Raw genomic sequence first — 17552 nt, 5'->3', positions numbered from 1 at the left:
GAGGACCAGAGATGGAGGAGCTGGTGCAAATGGGAAGTGTGGATAAAGATCAAGCAAGCAAAATTTCAGGATCACAACCTGTTTCAACCTCAGAAGCTCTACTTTCAGTCATTTTACACAAACATTATCTCTGGCCTTCCCAAGAGGCTTGCCAAGTAGGTATTCTCAATCATAATCCAGAAAATTTAGGCTCAGAGAGGTCAAGTGACAGCAGAAGCCTATCAAGTAAAACTTCTAGGATTAAAGACCAGGTCTCCCTTCCTCAGCAATTTTCTGGAAGAGTTTGAGTAGAATAGGTGTTAGCTCTTCTCTAAATTTTTGGTAGAATTCAGCTGTGAAGCCATCTGGACCTGGGCTTTTGTTTGCTGGAAGATTTCTGATTACATCCTCTAGTTCTGTGCTTGTGATGGGTCTGTTCAGATTTTCTATTTCTTCTTGGTTCAGTTTTGGCAAGGTGTACTTTTCTAGGAATTTGTCCATTTCTTCCAGGTTATTCATTTTATTGCCATATAATTGCTGATAGTATTCTCTAATAATCCTTTGTATTTCTGTGTTGTCGGTTGTGATCTCTCCATTTTCATTTCTAATTTTATTGATTTGGTTCTTCTCCCTTTGTTTCTTGATGAGTCTGGCTAGTGGTTTGTCAATTTTATTTACCTTCTCAAAGAACCAGCTTTTGGCTTTGTTGATTTTTGCAGATGTCCATCTGCAGATGAATGGATAAGAAAGCTTTGGTACATATACACAATGGAGTATTTTTCAGCCATCAAAAAGAATGCAGTTGAATCAGTTCTAATAAGGTGGATGAAATTGGAGCCTATTATACAGAGTGAAGTAAGCCAGAAAGAAAAACACCAATACAGTATACTAACGCATATATATGGAATTTAGAAAGATGGTAACCTTAACCCTGTATACAAGACTGCAAAAGAGACATAGGTATATAGAACAGTCTTTGGGACTCTGTGGGAGAGGGTGAGGTGGGATGATTTGGGAGAATGGCATTGTAGCATGTATATTATCATATGTGAAATAAATCACCAGTCCAGGTTCGACGCATAATACAGGATGCTTGGGGCTGGTGCACGGGGATGACCTAGAGGGAGGATATGGGGAAGAGGGAGGTGGGAGGGGGGTTCAAGAAAGGGAACACATGTACACCCGGGGCGGATTCGTGTCAATGTATGGCAAAAACCAACCAATATATTAATGTAAGGTAATTTGCCTCCAATAAAATAAAATAAATTAAAAAAAATAATAATAAAGACCAGGTCTCCTGAAATCCAAAGCTAGAGGTTTTCCATTATCGAATGAAACCTGGCTGGAGTGTGACGTGCTGCCTCACTACATCCTGGATTGGGAGATAGAGTGCTCTGGTGTTTCAGGAACATGATTGATTGTCCTCTAGTTCAATATCTTGGCATTCAGTCTCCCCTGGGGGAGGGAATCAAGTGACAAAGTGTAAGCTCTTCAGGAGTCTTGGTAACTTGCAATGGAACCCTACAGCCTGGGTCTCTGTCCAGCTGGAAGGCAGAGACACCTCAAGAATTCGTGAGAGTGAAATTGAGCCAAACTATTTTATTTAAGTTTGGTCTCTTGGCTTTGTGGGTCACACCCAAGTCCAGGGTTGTCAAGGAGAAATATCACATGGTGTGGTGAAGGAAAAGAAAAAATCTAGGGCAGAGTGGAGGTTGGCCTTATAAAAAGTGATTATGGGAAAAGCAATAGAAGGTCCAAAAGCAATAGAAGGTCCAGGTGTGAGGCACAAAGGGGGCATAATAGAATAATTTATTGAATTTTAGAAACTAACCACATCCAAGTACCCTGGGTTGCGGGCAACACAGAGCCTTAGCAAGAGGTCAAACCAGACAGTGGCAACATTCTATGTAGATTTGCCCATGCATAGAAACCAGCCTCAAGCTGGAGCTATGAGGGAGTCATCCAACCCCAAAGCAGGTACTAGTATGAGCAAGGATTAAATGTAGGGCCCTAGTGAGCTTGCCAGTGCTCAAGGATAAAGCAGAAACCATCCACAGAAACCCAGATTTGTGAGTGAGGCTAATGCAGAAAGCCTTATGCGATGACTGTGTAAGGGCTCACATACCTTCCATGACTGACCACACGGAGCCAGGGGCTGGGTGTCAGCCTCGTAGAGGCAACAGAGGTTCCCAGAAATCTTGGCAGGGCCACTTGACTCTCTGTCTTAGAGTAAGATTTCATTTACCAGACAGTGCCGAAGGAGGCAAGAAGCAAAGGAAAGGGGTGGCGCATGTGTTTATTAAAGACCTGGACTCAGTTCTGTGAGGATTGACTCAGATGCCAAGATGGGGAATGTGACACAGGATGAGCCTGATCATGGTGGTCATCAAGGATGTGGCTCCAACTGCTGGATCTGTGGTCACTATTTGTCCAGTTAAAATCCAGACTCCAGGGCTTCCCTGGTGGCTCAGTGGTAAAGAATCTGCCTGCTAATGCAGGAGACGGGTTTGATCCCTGACCTGGGAAGATCCCACATGTCATGGAGCAACTAAATCCGTGGGCCAAACTATTGAGCCTGCACTCTAGAGTCTGGGAGCCATAACTACTGAGTTCACGTGTCACAGCTACTGAACCCCCAGTGCTCTAGATCCCAAGCTCCGCAACAAGAGAAGCCACCACAATGAGAAGCCTGCACATCGCAACTATAGAGTAGCCTCTACTCTCCGCAACTAGAGAAAAGCCTGTGCAGCAATGAAGCTATGAAGACCCATCACAGCCAAAAATAAAATAAAGAAAATTATAAAGAAAAAGATCCGTACTTCAGGCTAACTCACTTCTTTGTTCCGTTCCGTTCAGTCGCTCAATCGTGTCCGACTCTTTGCGACCCTGTGGACTATAGCCTACCAGGCTTCGTCCATATGGATTCTCCAGGCAAGAATACTGGAGTGGGTTACCATCTCCTTCTCCAGGGGATCTTCCCGACCCAGGGATCGAACCCGGGTCTCCCGCATTGGAGGCAGACGCTTTAACCTCTGAACCACCAGGGTTAATGGTGTTTAAATTACAAAAAGAAGGTCCGAAGAGTTGACTCACTGGAAAAGACTCTGACGCTGGAAGGGATTGGGGGCAGGAGGAGAAGGGGACGACAGAGAATGAGATGGCTGGATGGCATCACTGACTCGATGGAGGTGAGTTTGAGTGAACTCCAGGAGTTGGTGATGGACAGGGAGGCCTGGCGTGCTGTGATTCATGGGGTCGCAAAGAGTCGGACATGACTAAGCGACTGAACTGAACTGAACTGAAAGTGAAAAAGTAAGAGTTCATCTTTTCCATAATCTTACTCCACTTATGTAACCATTAAAATCAATTTGGTGTATACGCTTCCACATATTTTTCCATCTATTTTAACAAAAATGCAACTGTATATATTGCATTCTGCAGTTTAATTTTCTCATTTAACATACCAGAGACACCTTTTCTATTCATATATATATATATATAGTTAATTTATTATTTCTAATTTAGACGTTTGTTTTCATGGTATTGATAGTAATAACACACATAATTTTCCCAACTGTCTTCCCTGATAGCTCAGTTGGTAAAGAATCTACCTGCAATGCAGAAGACCCCAGTTTGATTCCTGGGTTGGGAAGATCCGCTGGAGAAGGGATAGGCTACCCACTCCAGTATTCTTGGGCTTCCCTTGTGGCTCAGCTGGTTAAGAATCCCTCTCTAGGTTTGATCCCTGGACTGGGGAGAGCCCCTGGAGAAGAGAAAGGCTACCCACTCCAGTACTCTGGCCTGGAGAATTCCATGGACTATATAGTTCCTGGGGGTCATAAAGAGTCTGACACGACTGAGTGACTTTCACTTTCACTTTAACTCTACCACATCAGCATTTGTCTATCCTTGTGCATCCGTTTGGCAGGGCCTCTGCAAAACAGTAAAACATCTGATTCCTCACCTGCATGCTTTAAAAAATATAATGATGGATCTGATTAACAAAGAATGCAATCTAAACAGAGGGAAGAGGAAGCTGGGAAAGGAGGTGGAAGAGACACGATACAGGGGCTCCGGGTATTTTCATAGACATATTTATTGCACGCAGGGGTGGTTTCTTATAGTGGAAACACATGAATCTGAGGGGAATCAGAAGACCTCGATTTGGGTTTCTTGCTGTCAACAACATTATCTCTGTTGACCTCAAATCTCATTTCATTATCTATAGAAGGAGACTGGGTTAGATGATGCCTATGAATTCTTAAATTCTGTGGATTACTAAATGCAGATTAAAATTTAGTTGTTAGAGGAATGTGTGTGTGTATGCAAATGTGCATGTCCAGGCTGTGAAAAAGAAAAAGTAAAGAAGAATGAAAATACAGAAGTATTAAAGAGAAACAGTAACAAAGAGCAAGTACTTAACATTTTTCATATTCTGAATTCGAGACTCCAGTTCTTATATAATCAATATTTTTAATGCTCAGAGAAAATGAATCTCTAGATATCAGTTTTCATATTGCAAGGCAAGCAATAAATATCATGTGTCTTTTTAAAAATCTGTTGGCCAAAACAAACAAACAAAAAAAATATGTCAGCCAGACGGCTAAGAGACACGTAACAATACTTGTATTTGGATATTGTCAGACTCGGAGATCTTTTCTCCAAGTTTTTGGGAATTGAGAGGATTTAAGAAGAAGCAATGAGGAATCTGCTTTTAGCATCCTGTTTAAATTATTCCAATAGAAGAATAAGTTTAATGAAGACAAGTCTAGGTGAAAAGGAGATTATCACTTGATCCTTCAAGTGTGTGTTCTGAATGAAGTTTCACTGGAGCAAAAAGTTGAGATGTCAGAAAAAACACATTTTATTTTTTAAAATCCATTATCTGCAAAACCATTGTTTTTAAGCAGTGCTGCTCCATTCCTTTGACTCTTATACTGAAGGATTGTGTTCTATTTGATTTTTTTCTTTCAAATAATATATGAGAAATAGTGGGTTGAGAAACTTAGAACCAGTGATGATATTGCTGAAAAGCTTGCAAGAATTTTACTGTTTATTGCATTTCTAGATTAGGTTGCACACTTCACTGAAGGACTGTTGTTTAATGGCCAAGTTGTGTCCAACTCTTTGCAACCCCATGGACTGTAGCCCACCAGGCTCTCCTGTCCGTGGGATTTCCCAGGCAAGAATACTGGAGCAAGTTGCCATTTCCTTCTACAGGGGAACTTCCTGAACCAGGAATCAAACCTACTTCTCCTGCATTGGCAGGCAGATTCTATACCACAGAGCCATCAGGAAGCCCACACTGAACAATTAGCTTTTCAGTTCAGTTCAGTTGCTCAGTTGTGTCCAACTCTTCATGACCCCATGGACCATAGCTCGCCAAACCTCCCTATCCATCACCAACTCCTGGAGCTTACTCAAACTCATGTCCATGAAGTTGGTGATGTCATCTAGTCATCTCACCCTCTGTCATCCCCTTCTCTTCCCACCTTCAATCTTTCCCAGCATCAGGGTCTTTTCTAATGAGTCAGTTCTCTGCATGAGGTGGCCAAAGTATTGGAGTTTCAGCTTGAGCATCAGTCCTTCCAATGAACACCCAGGACTGATGTCCTTCAGGATTGACTGGATGGATCTCCTTGCAGTCCAAGGGACTCTCAAGAGTCTTCTTCAACACCACAGTACAAAAGCATCAGTTCTTCGGCGCTCAGCTTTCTTTATAGTCCAACTCTCACATCCGTACATGACTACTTGAAAAACCATAGCTTTGACTAGATGGACCTTTGTTGGCAAAGTACTGTCTCTGCTTTTTAGTATGCTGTCTAGGTTGGATGTAGCTTTTCTTCCAAGGAGCAAGCGTTTTTCAATTTCATGGCTGCAGTCACCATATGCAATGATTTTGGAGCCACCCAAAATAAAGTCTGTCACTGTTTCCATTATTTTCCCATCTGTTTGCCATGAAATGATGGGGCTGGATTCCATGATCTTAGTTTTCTGAATGTTGAGCTTTAAGCCAGGTTTTTCTGTCTGCTATTCCACTTTCATCAAGAGGCTCTTGAGTCCTTCTTCACTTTCTGCCATAAGGGAGGTATCATTTGTGTATCTGAGGTTATTGATATTTCTCCTGGCAATCTTGATTCCAGCTTGTGCTTCTTCCAGCCCAGCATTCCTCATGATGTACTCTGCGTATAAGTTAAATAAGCAGGGTGACAATATACAGCCTTGACATACTCCTTTCCCGATTTGGAACCAGTCTGCTGTTTCATGTCCAGTTCTAACCATTGCTTCTTGACTTGCATACAGATTTCTCAGGAGGCAGGTCAGGTGTTCCCATCTGTTAGAATTTTCCACAGTTTGTTGTGATCCACACAGTCAAAGGCTTTGGCATAGTCAATAAAGCAGATGTTTGTCTGGAACTTGCTTGTTTTTTCAGTGATCCAACGGGTGTTAGCAGTTTGATCTCTGGTTCCCCTGCCTTTTCTAAATCCAGCTTGTACATCTGGAAGTTCACGGTTCACATACTGCTGAAGCCTGGCTTGGAGAATTTTGAGCATTACTATGTTAGCATATGAGATGAGTACAATTGTGTGGTAGTTTGACCAGTCTTTGGCATTGCCTTTCTTTGTGATTGGAATGAAAACAGACCTTTTCCAGTCATGTGGCCACTGTTGAGTTTTCCAAATTTGCTGGCATATTGAGTGCATCACTTTCACAGCATCATCTTTCAGGATTTGAAATAGCTCAACTGAAATTCCATCACCTCCACTAGCTTTGTTTGTAGTGATGCTTCCTAAGGCCCACTTGACTTCACATTCCAGGATGTCTGGCTCTAGGTGAGTGATCACACCATCGTGGTTATCTGGGTTGTAAAGATCTTTTTTGTATGGTTCTTCTGTGTGTTCTTGCTACCTCTTCTTAATATCTTCTGGTTCTGTTAGGTCCATACCATTTCTGTCCTCTATTGAGCCCATCTTTGCACGAAATATTCCCTTGGTATTTCTAGTTTTCTTGAAGAAACCTCTAGTCTTTCCCATTCTATTATTTTCCTCTATTTCTTTGCCTTGATCACTGAGGAAGGCTTTCTTATCTCTCCTTACTTTAGCATAAATGTATTCCAGAACCTTCAGTCCAGCTGTTTCCCCACCTTATTTCCCTCTTACAGTACACTCATCTCCATACACATTTACTTACTGTCTCCTCTCTTCTTTCCTCCTGTCATTCTCTTCTTCCTTCATTCATCATTTCCTCTACTCATTCATTCATTCCATTGAATCAGTGATTCTTGAAGGGAACAGCTGGTATATCCCAGGCCCTGTGTATGGCACTGAGGATGCCATAGTGGATGCATGTGATTCCTGCCTTCTAGGAGTTCCCACCCTCATCCTGACCTCTGCTTCACCCTTTTATTTTTATCTTGGCTTTTGTTTTCCTTTCTCTCCATCTCTTTGTCTAAGTTCAGCAGACTCTTGCTCTCTTCTTCAAGCCCTTCAGATCTGTTCTTAAAACCCCCATATGTTTGTAACAGGAACAAACACCAGTTTATTGTTTCTTCAGATATCAGTTTCTGGTTGCTGCTGTAACAAATTTTGGCAAACTTAGTGGCTTAGACACATGTATAATCTAACAGTTCTGGATGTCAGGATGTGATACAGGTCTCACTGGGCTAAAATCAAGTTGTCAACAAGACCTACTGTACAGCACTTGGAACTCTGCTCAATGTTATGTGGCAGCCTGGATGGGCGGGGAGTTGGGAGAGAATGGATACATGTACATGTATGGCTGAGTCCCTTTGCTGTTCACCTGAAACTATCACAACATTAATTGGCTGTACCCCAACACAAAATGAAAAATTAAAAGAAAATCAAGGTGTCAGAAGAGCTCTGTTCCTCTCTTGAGGCTCTGGGGGATAATCCATGTCCTTGCCTTTACCAGTTTTTAAAGGATGCTCACATTCCTTGACTTGTGACTTCTTCCTCCATCTTCAAAGCCAGTAACATCACATCAAGACCTTCTCACATTGAATCACTCACTATCTCTTCTGTCTTCCTCTTCCATCATTTAACAACCCTTGTGAAAAGGTTGACTTGAAGCTCAACATTCAGAAAACAAAGATCATGGCATCTGGTCCCATCACTTCATGGGAAATAGATGGGGAAACAGTGGAAACAGTGTCAGACTTTATTTTGGGGGGCTCCAAAATCACTGCGGATGCTGATTGCAGCCAGGAAATTAAAAGACGCTTACTCCTTGGAAGGAAAGTTATGACCAACCTAGATAGCATATTAAAAAGCAGAGACATTACTTTGCCAACCAAGGTCCGTCTAGTCAAGGCTATGGTTTTTCCCGTGGTCATGTATGGATGTGAGAGTTGGACTGTGAAGAAATCTGATCACCGAAGAATTAATGCTTTTGAACTGTGGTGCTGGAGAAGACTCTTGAGAGTCCCTTGGACTGCAAGGAGATCCAACCAGTCCATTCTAGAGGAGATCAATCCTGGTTGTTCATTGGAAGGACTGATGCTGCTGCTGCTGCTAAGTCACTTCAGTCGTGTCCGACTCTGTGTGACGCCCTAGAAGGAAGCCCACCAGGCTCCCCCGTCCCTGGGATTCTCCAGGCAAGAACACTGGAGTGGGTTGCCATTTCCTTCTCCAATATGTGAAAGTGAAAAGTGAAAGTGAAGTCCCTCAGTCATGTCTGACCCTTAGCGACCCCACGGACTGCAGCCTACCAGACTGCTCCATCCATGGGATTTTCTAGGCAAGAGTACTGGAGTGGCTTGCCATTGCCTTCTCCGCTGATGCTAAAGCTAAAACTCCAATACTTTGGCCACCTCATACGACGAGTTGACTCACTGGAAAAGACTCTGATGCTGGGAAGGATTGGGGGCGGGGGGGGAGAAGGGGACGACAGAGAATGAGATGGCTGGATGGCATCACCGACTCGATAGACATGAGTTTGAGTGAACTCCGGGAGTTGGTGATGGACAGGGAGGCCTGGAGTGCTGTGATTCATGGGGTCGCAAAGAGTTGGACTGAGCGACTGAACTGAACTGTGATAACATTGGGCACACCCAGGTAATCCAGTATAATCTCCTTATTTTAAGTTCAACTATTTAGCAACTTTGAGTCAACCTGTAACCTTGATTGCCTTAAGCCATGTGACCTAACATATTTACGGATTATAGGGATTAAAGTGAAGTGAAGTGAAAGTCACTCAGTCCTGTCCCACTACCCCACGGACTGTAGCCTGCCAGACTCCTCTATCCATGGAATTTTCCAGGCCAGAATACTGGAGTGGGTAGCCTTTCCCTTCTCCAGGGGATCTTCCCAACCCAGGGATCGACCCAGGTCTCCCACATTGCAGGCAAATTCTTTACCAGCTGAGCCACAAGGTAAGCCCCCACCTCTAAATGCCCACATCCTAATCCCTGTAACCCCTGGGCTTTCCTGGTGGCTCAGAAAGTAAAGAATCCACCTGCAATGCGGGAGACCTGGGTTGATACCTAGGTTGGGAAGATCCCCTGGAAAAGGGTATGGCTACCCACTCCAGTATTCTGGTCTGGAAAATTCCATGGACTGTATAGTCCATGGGGTCACAAAGAGTTGGACATGATCAAGTGATCTTCACTTTCACTTTCATTTAGAGGTGGGGGTGGAAGAACATCAATCTACCTACCATACCTCACCCTCACCCTAGGAGTGTTTTCAATACTCCTAGGTATTGAAACTTTGACCGGCATCAAAGTTTTCAGCTACCAGCTGAAAACTGCCAGAATTTCTACTCTTGGTCAAAAGAAAAGAGTCTATGAAATAGCCAGGGTGGGGGTTGGGGTGGGGGGGCGGTGAGGATTAAAGGTTCATCTGAAAGGTACACAAACTTTGGAGTCAGACAAGTCTAAGATTAAATCCCTGATTCTGCCACTTAGAGTGATGTACACTTAGAGTGGGAAACCCACTTTAATTCCCCCAAGTCTCCATTCCCTTACCATTAATTGAAGGTTATCTCTTTTACAGGAATTTTCAAATGGTTAAACTGAGATAATCTAATCCTAGAAAAAGGGTTTGGATCATAGATGCTCAATGGATGTTCGTTTCCTGTTTCTACTTCATCACTCCCCCATCATAGAGGTAGACCACCTTACCTGACAGCCACTTGCATTAACACTTAATCAACCAACCAGAATGCATTGAGGACCTAATTTATTTATGGCATTCTGGGAGACCCTAGAGTGGGATATGCCAGCATGCCTTCTTCAAAAAGATGCCAATAGGGTTAGGGAATCTATGTGAACATAAGATTAAATAATAATAACAGAAGATATGGGTTCATCACTGCTGAAGTCATAAAGTGGAAGTGTGGTAGTCATTCAGTCATGTCTGACTTTTTGTGACCCCCATCGACTGTAGCCTGCCAGGGTCCTCTGTCCATGGAATTCTCCAGGCAAGGATGCTAGAGTAGGTTGCTGTTTCTTTCTCCTGGGAAAGGGAATAAAACTCACCCTGATTAATTGCCCTGTGACTGGTACTGCCATTCAGGAAGTAAAGTTCTGCAGACTTGAAGTAAAATGGGATGATTTCACAGAGGGAAAGGATTTGAGCAGGGCTTACTTCCCTGGTGGCTCAGACTGTAAAGTGGGAGACCCGGGTTCAATCCCTGGGTCGGGAAGATCTCCTGGAGAAGGGAATGACAACCCACTCCAGTATTCTTGCCCCTGCCCAAAAAAAGGGGCTCAAAGAAATATTTGGGCTTCCCTGGTGGCTCAGAGGTTAAAGCGTCTGCCTGCAATGCGGGAGACCTGGATTCAATCCCTGGGTCGGGAAGATCCCCTGGAGAAGGAAATGGCAACCCACTCCAGTATTCTTGCCCGGAGAATCCCATGGACGGAGGAGTCTGGTAGGCTACAGTCCACGGGGTCGCAGAGTTGGCCATGACTGAGCGACTTCACTTTCACTTTCTTTCACTTTGGAAAAGAAGGGTTGGATTTAGGCAACCTGTGATGAGAGAGAGTTGCAGTTTATTCTGAGCAAACCCTTGGGATTCTTCCCCAAGCGACCTTCAAAAGACCTTGTTTTCTCTCAGGGAAGTGTTCAGCTCAAGGCAGGCTAAGTCAGCCACAAGAATACCACCAGTAAACACTGCTGTCTCCCACCTCCTCCTCTCTGACAGCCTACCTCTTTGCCAGGCTTTCTCTCCTCCTTCCTGTATCTCAACATGATACAAAACAGCCTTTCTTTTTAAACTGAGATTGTTTAGAAGCAGTGCCCCATAATTACAGTAATCTTATCTCCTTTGAATTCACCAAAATTACTCCTTTTCTTTATATCAGCACCATGGCTACATGACAGGCATTATTGGTAAGCTTTGTGTAATGGTGCAATGTTGTTTTTTTAAAGTGACATCTGCTCAAATAGACTAATGTTCTAATCTGCCTGACTCATTTGGTGGGAGCACGTCCAACAGACCAATGTGAATGGGTGGGGGTGGAGGATGCGGGAAGCAGGAAGCATTTAGAAGGATATTTCTTCAGCTTTTTAGATCAAGATTATGACTATTTCATTTCGTACAGAAGAGCAGTGGATGTTCATTGTAGCAGCGGTCATGTCTAGTAATCTGAACTGGATCACGTCTCAGGATGGGTGAAGATGGTCATGCTTCTCGTTTTGATTACCCTGATGATTCTCAGCCACATTTTCTTGTCCCCCACAACTTGGGGTTTCATCAGTTCATTTCCTTTCCTACTGTGGTCTCCTCAAATGAACCTCTTTGAGAGTCCATCGGTGTATCTTCCTGCTTTCAAAGTCTGGGATTTCCTGTGTCCAGTGGCCTTCTTCTCTTTGGAATCCTTCCAAGGGCACTGAGCAGCATGTGGTCTCTGTCCATTTACTTATTACTCAGTCTACTTGCTGAGGGCTCCAATGTGCCAGGCCTCAGGGACACCAGGGTGGGTAAGTCAGAACTCTGTCCCCAGAGAGCTCACGGTCTTGTTGAGCCGTGATCAAGAGGAGCCCCAGGATACCAAAAGGCTGAAACCAAAAGCAGAGCATCAGAGAGGCGGTGACACTGAGTAGGAGGCAAAATGTTCATCTCTGCTTACAAACTTCCAACATCTCTCCGTGACTGTTTCATAACATCCTCACTTTCCTGCCTCGCTTTCTAGGCCCTGCATAATCTACTCCCACCAGATATACCCACCCCATCTCTCTCCCTACCATCACAAATCATCTGCTCCTGATGGATGAGTCTGAAAAAATAAATAAATTGTACACTCCCTTATTTGCAACTCTGGGTCTTTGCTCACATTTTCTGTCTAAAATAAACTCTCTACCATCACCTCCACTAATAACACCAGCAACAGTTCACGGATCCATGTCACCATCAGAGATCAACTCACTTCCTAATTCTTTGTGAAACTTCTTCCAACCACACCAAGCATCTTATGGCTTTTTCTGAACTTGCATGGTACTTTAGATATAAGTAAAATTTAGATAACATGTGTAAAAATAATAGCTTAAAAATTACAATGCACAATGAAAATATAAAATATTGCTGTTACCGTTAACTGGTAGGAGAGCTTTTAATGCCTTCACCATTAGCTGTATTTCTTTACGCAAGTTGGTTCTTTAGCTGTAATATACAAAAAACCTATCTTGACATAACAGGTTTGTTGTAAAGATTAATTAGTTATGTTGACATGCTATAAGATGTCTGACTTGTGGCAGGCAGTTCTTGATGGAATGATGATAGCGGTAAGCGTGTTGTTTTTTTCTCAGAGAGGATTAGTGTTTTTCCTTGTTCCTTTATTTTTCAGAAGGCTAGGATTGATGTTCATTTGAGGATGGGAGAAGCAGAAAATTTGTCTTGTGAAAGGAAGGTTATTGTTAAGGATAAAATTAAACATCCTTCAGAGCTTTGCAACTTTCATCTCAAAATTCAGAGAAGAATTAAAATATTGTAATGGTAAAGACTCCCCGTTTCCCGTGTCACCACTTCTGGCAAGGATTCAATGGTTTGACCCTGACACTCCCTTAGAGACTAAGGGATCATTGTTCTCTGGTGGACAATGTTTATTAGAATTGAAGGCATGCACCAGCTGAGGGAAGTAGAGATGGAGGGGCAGGGTGGCAGCTGTCCTTTCTGGAAGGTAGTGACTTTCTGACCTTTAGAATTCAAAGGTTTTCCAGGACAGTGCCTGGATGCTGAGCCATCGGCACAGAAGAGTGTTTGTAAACTAGAGTGATTTCACCCACAGTCCCTCACCTCCACCCCACCCAAAGGCATTTCACAATATCTGGAGACATTTTTGGTCATCATAACTTGACAAGGATGGGTGTTATATGGCATCGAGTGGGTAGAGGCCAAGCAAGTAGCTAAACAGCATCCCAATAAGCCATAATTCCAAAAGATATAGGCACCCTAGTGTTCACTACCACACTATTTACAATAGCCAGGACATGAAAGCAACCTAAATGTTCATCAACAAAGGAATGGATAAAGAAGATGTGGTACATACATACAATGGAATATTACTCAGTCATAAAAAGGAATGAAATTGTGCCATTTGCAGAGATGTGGATGGATGTAGAGATTGTCACACAGAGTAAGTAAGTTAGAAAGAGAAAACTAAATACCGACAATGCATATTTGTGGAATCTAGAAAAATGGTACAGATGAACCTATTTGTAAAGCAGAGATAGAGACACAGACACAGAGAACAAATGTAAGGACACCTGGGGGGAAGAAAGAGGTGGGATAAATTAGGAGACTGCTACTGACATATACACACGACTATGTATAAATTCTTTTTTTTTTTTGGGTGTTAGTTCTAAAAGGTCTTGTAGGTCTTCATAGAACCGATTAACTTCAGCTTCTTCAGCATTACTGGTTGGGGCATAGGCCTGGATTACTGTAATATTGAATGGTTTGCCTTGGAAACGAACAGAAATCATTCTGTCATTTTTAAGATTGCATCCAAGTACTGCATTTCGGACTCTTTTGTTGACCATGATGGCTACTCCATTTCTTCTAAGGGATTCCTGCCCACAGTAGTAGATATAATGGTCATCTGAGTTAAATTCACCCATTCCAGTCCATTTTAATTCACTGATTCCTAGAATGTCGACGTTCACTCTTGCCATCTCCTGTTTGACCACTTCCAATTTGCCTTGATTCATGGACCTAACATTCCAGGTTCCTATGCAATATTGCTCTTTACAGCACCGGACCTTGCTTCTATCACTGGTCACATCCACAATTGGGTATTGGTTTTGCTTTTGCTCCATCCCTTTATTCCTTCTATAGTTATTTCGGTTCTATGAAGACCTACAAGACCTTTTAGAACTAACACCCAAAAAAGATGTCCTTTTCATTATAGGGGACTGGAATGCAAAAGTAGGAAGTCAAGAAACACCTGGAGTAACTGGCAAATTTGGCCTTGGAGCACGGAATGAAGCAGGGCAAAGGCTAATAGAGTTTTGTCAAGAGAATTCACTGGTCATAGCAAACACCCTCTTCCAACAACACAGAGAAGACTCTACACATGGACATCACCAGATGGTCAACACCGAAATCAGATTGATTATATTCTTTGCAACCAAAGATGGAGAAGCTGTATAAAGTTAGCAAAAACAAGACCAGGAACTGACTGTGGCTCAGATCATGAACTCCTTATTGCGAAGTTCAGACTTAAATTGAAGAAAGTAGGGAAAACCACTAGACCATTCAGATATGACCTCAATCAAATCCCTTATGATTATACAGTGGAAGTGAGAAATAGATTTAAGGGACTAGATCTGATAGATAGAGTGCCTGATGAACTCTGGACGGAGGTTCGTGACATTGTACAGGAGACAGGGACCAAGACCATCCCCATGGAAAAGAAATGCAAAAGAGCGAAATGGCTGTCTGAGGAGGCCTTACAAATAGCTGTGAAAAGAAGAGAAGCGAAAAGCAAAGGAGAAAAGGAAAGATATAAGCATCTGAATGCAGAGTTCCAAAGAATAGCAAGGAGAGATAAGAAAGACTTCCTCAGTGATCAATGCAAAGAAATAGAGGAAAACAACAGAATAGGAAAAACAAGAGACCTCTTCAAGAAAATTAGAGATTCCAAGGGAACATTTCATGCAAAGATGGGCTCGATAAAGGACAGAAATGGTATGGACCTAACAGAAGCAGAAGATATTAAGAAGAGGTGGCAAGAATACACAGAAGAACTGTACAAAAAAGATCTTCCCGACCAAGATAGTCACGATAACGTGATCACTGACCTAGAGCCAGACATCTTGGAATGTGAAGTCAAGTGGGCCTTAGAAAGCATCACTACGAACAAAGCTAGTGGAGGTGATGGAATTCCAGTTGAGCTATTTCAAGTCTTGAAAGATGATGCTGTGAAAGTGCTGCACTCAATATGCCAGCAGATTTGGAAAACTCAGCAGTGGCCACAGGACTGGAAGAGGTCAGTCTTCATTCCAATCCCAAAGAAAGGCAATGCCAAAGAATGCTCAAACTACCGGACAATTGCCCTCATCTCACACGCTAGCAAAGTCATGCTCAAAATTCTCCAAGCCAGGCTTCAGCAATATGTAAACCGTGAACTCCCAGATGTTCAAGCAGGTTTTAGAAAAGGCAGAGGCACCAGAGATCAAATTGCCAACATCCGCTGGATCATGGAGAAAGCAAGAGAGTTTCAGAAAAACATCTATTTCTGCTTCATTGACTATGCCAAAGCCTTTGACTGTGTGGATCACAATAAACTGTGGAACATTCTGAAAGAGATGGGAATCCCAGACCACCTGACCTGCCTCTTGAGAAACCTGTATGCAGGTCAGGAAGCAACAGTTAGAACTGGACATGGAACAACAGACTGGTTCCAAATAGGAAAAGGTGTACGTCAAGGTTGTATATTGTCACCTTGCTTATTTAACTTATATGCAGAGTACATCATGAGGAACGCTGGGCTGGAAGAAGCACAAGCTGGAATCAAGATTGCTGGGAGAAATATCAATAACCTCAGATATGCAGATGACACTACCCTTATGGCAGAAAGTGAAGAGGAACTCAAAAGCCTCTTGATGAAAGTGAAAGAGGAGAGTGAAAAGGTTGGTTTGAAGCTCAACATTCAGAAAACAAAGATCATGGCATCTGGTCCCATCACTTCATGGGAAATAGATGGAAAAACAGTGGAAACAGTGTCAGACTTTGTTTTTTTGGGCTCCAAAATCACTGCAGATGCTGATTGCAGCCATGAAATTAAAAGACACTTGCTCCTTGGAAGGAAAGTTATGACCAACCTTGATAGTATATTAAAAAGCAGAGACATTTCTTTGCCAACCAAGGTCCGTCTAGTCAAGGCAATGGTTTTTCCCGTGGTCATGTATGGATGTGAGAGTTGGACTGTGAAGAAGGCTGATCGCCGAAGAATCGATGCTTTTGAACTGTGGTGTTGGAGAAGACTCTTGAGAGTCCCTTATACTGCAAGGAGATCCAACCAGTCCATTCTAAAGGAGATCAATCCTGGATGTTCATTGGAGGGACTGATGCTAAAGCTGAAACTGCAATACTTTGGCTACCTCATGCGACGAGTTGACTCACTGGAAAAGACTCTGATGCTGGGAAAGGTTGGGGGCGGGAGGAGAAGGGGACGACGGAGAATGAGATGGCTGGATGGCATCACCGACTCTGTGGACATGAATTTGAGTGTACTCCGGGAGTTGGTGATGGACAGGGAGGCCTGGCGTGCTGTGATTCATGGGGTCGCGGAGATTCGGACACGACTGAGCAACTGAACTGAACTGATGTATAAATTAGATAACTAAGGAGAACCTGCTGTATACCACAGGGAACTCTACTCAGTGGTAACCACTCTGTAGTGACCTAAGTAGGAAGGAATTCCAAAGCAGAGGGAATATATGTGTACATACAGCTGATTCATTTTGCTATAGAGCAGAAACTAACCCAAAATTGTAAACAACTATCATCCAATAAAATTTTAAAAATTAAAAAAAGAATTATCTGGCCCACAATGTCAATAGTGTGTCAGATGCAGAAACCCTTCATTGAAAGCAACTGAAACCCATAGCTCTGAGATCTGCCAATCATGTGCAAAATGGTCTGAGCCACAAACCACTTCTTCCCTTGTGTCTTCCCCAGACTCAGGATCCAGAAATACCAACTGAAATTAATTAACAGGAATCAGTCAGCAAACCTTGAAGATCCAGAACAAATCTCACTTCCTCTATGAATCCCCCCTCCCCCAGGATACAGTGTTGTTGTGTAGTCTCTCAGTCGTGTCTGACTCTTTGTGACTTCAGGGATGGTAGCCTGCTAGGCTCCTCTGCCCATGGGATACTCCAGGCAAGAATACTGGAGTGGATTGCCATGCCCTCCTCCAGGGGATCTTCCCAACCAAGGGATTAAACCCAAGTCTCCTGAATTGGCAGGAGAATTCTTTACCCCCGAGCCACCTGGAAAGCCCCTTGATATATTGGAGAGTGTATGACCACCTTACTAGCAGCTGAGGGTTTTGAAGACAACAAATTGTTTCTAGGAGATGGAAGAACTTAAAAACCAAACATTAT

At 43.1% G+C, this 17552-nt stretch overlaps 1 long non-coding RNA gene across 10 annotated transcripts in view; it reads right to left on the bottom strand.

The window, feature by feature from the left end:
• Nucleotides 1-10200: 10200 nt before the first annotated feature.
• The window catches only part of LOC148775164 (uncharacterized), a 74970-nt gene continuing 67618 nt past the window's right edge, over nucleotides 10201-17552 (bottom strand). For 2 of the 10 annotated variants that reach the window (XR_016039486.1, XR_016039480.1), the window contains 2 exons: nucleotides 12533-12603; nucleotides 10203-12002 (listed from right to left, as the gene is read on the bottom strand). This is a non-coding gene — a long non-coding RNA (uncharacterized LOC148775164). Of the gene's footprint in view, nucleotides 12003-12532; nucleotides 12604-17552 lie in introns of all 10 variants that reach the window. The other 8 variants (XR_016039478.1, XR_016039482.1, XR_016039483.1 and 5 more) reach the window with 7 other exon arrangements.

Source organism: Moschus berezovskii, chromosome 17 (genome assembly GCF_049115385.1).
Source record: "Moschus berezovskii isolate FMDL1 chromosome 17, NW_MosBer_1.0, whole genome shotgun sequence".
In the NCBI taxonomy this organism is placed as follows: domain Eukaryota; kingdom Metazoa; phylum Chordata; class Mammalia; order Artiodactyla; family Moschidae; genus Moschus; species Moschus berezovskii.
Note: the sequence above shows the minus strand (reverse complement) of the source record. Positions and strands in the feature narration are given on the sequence as shown.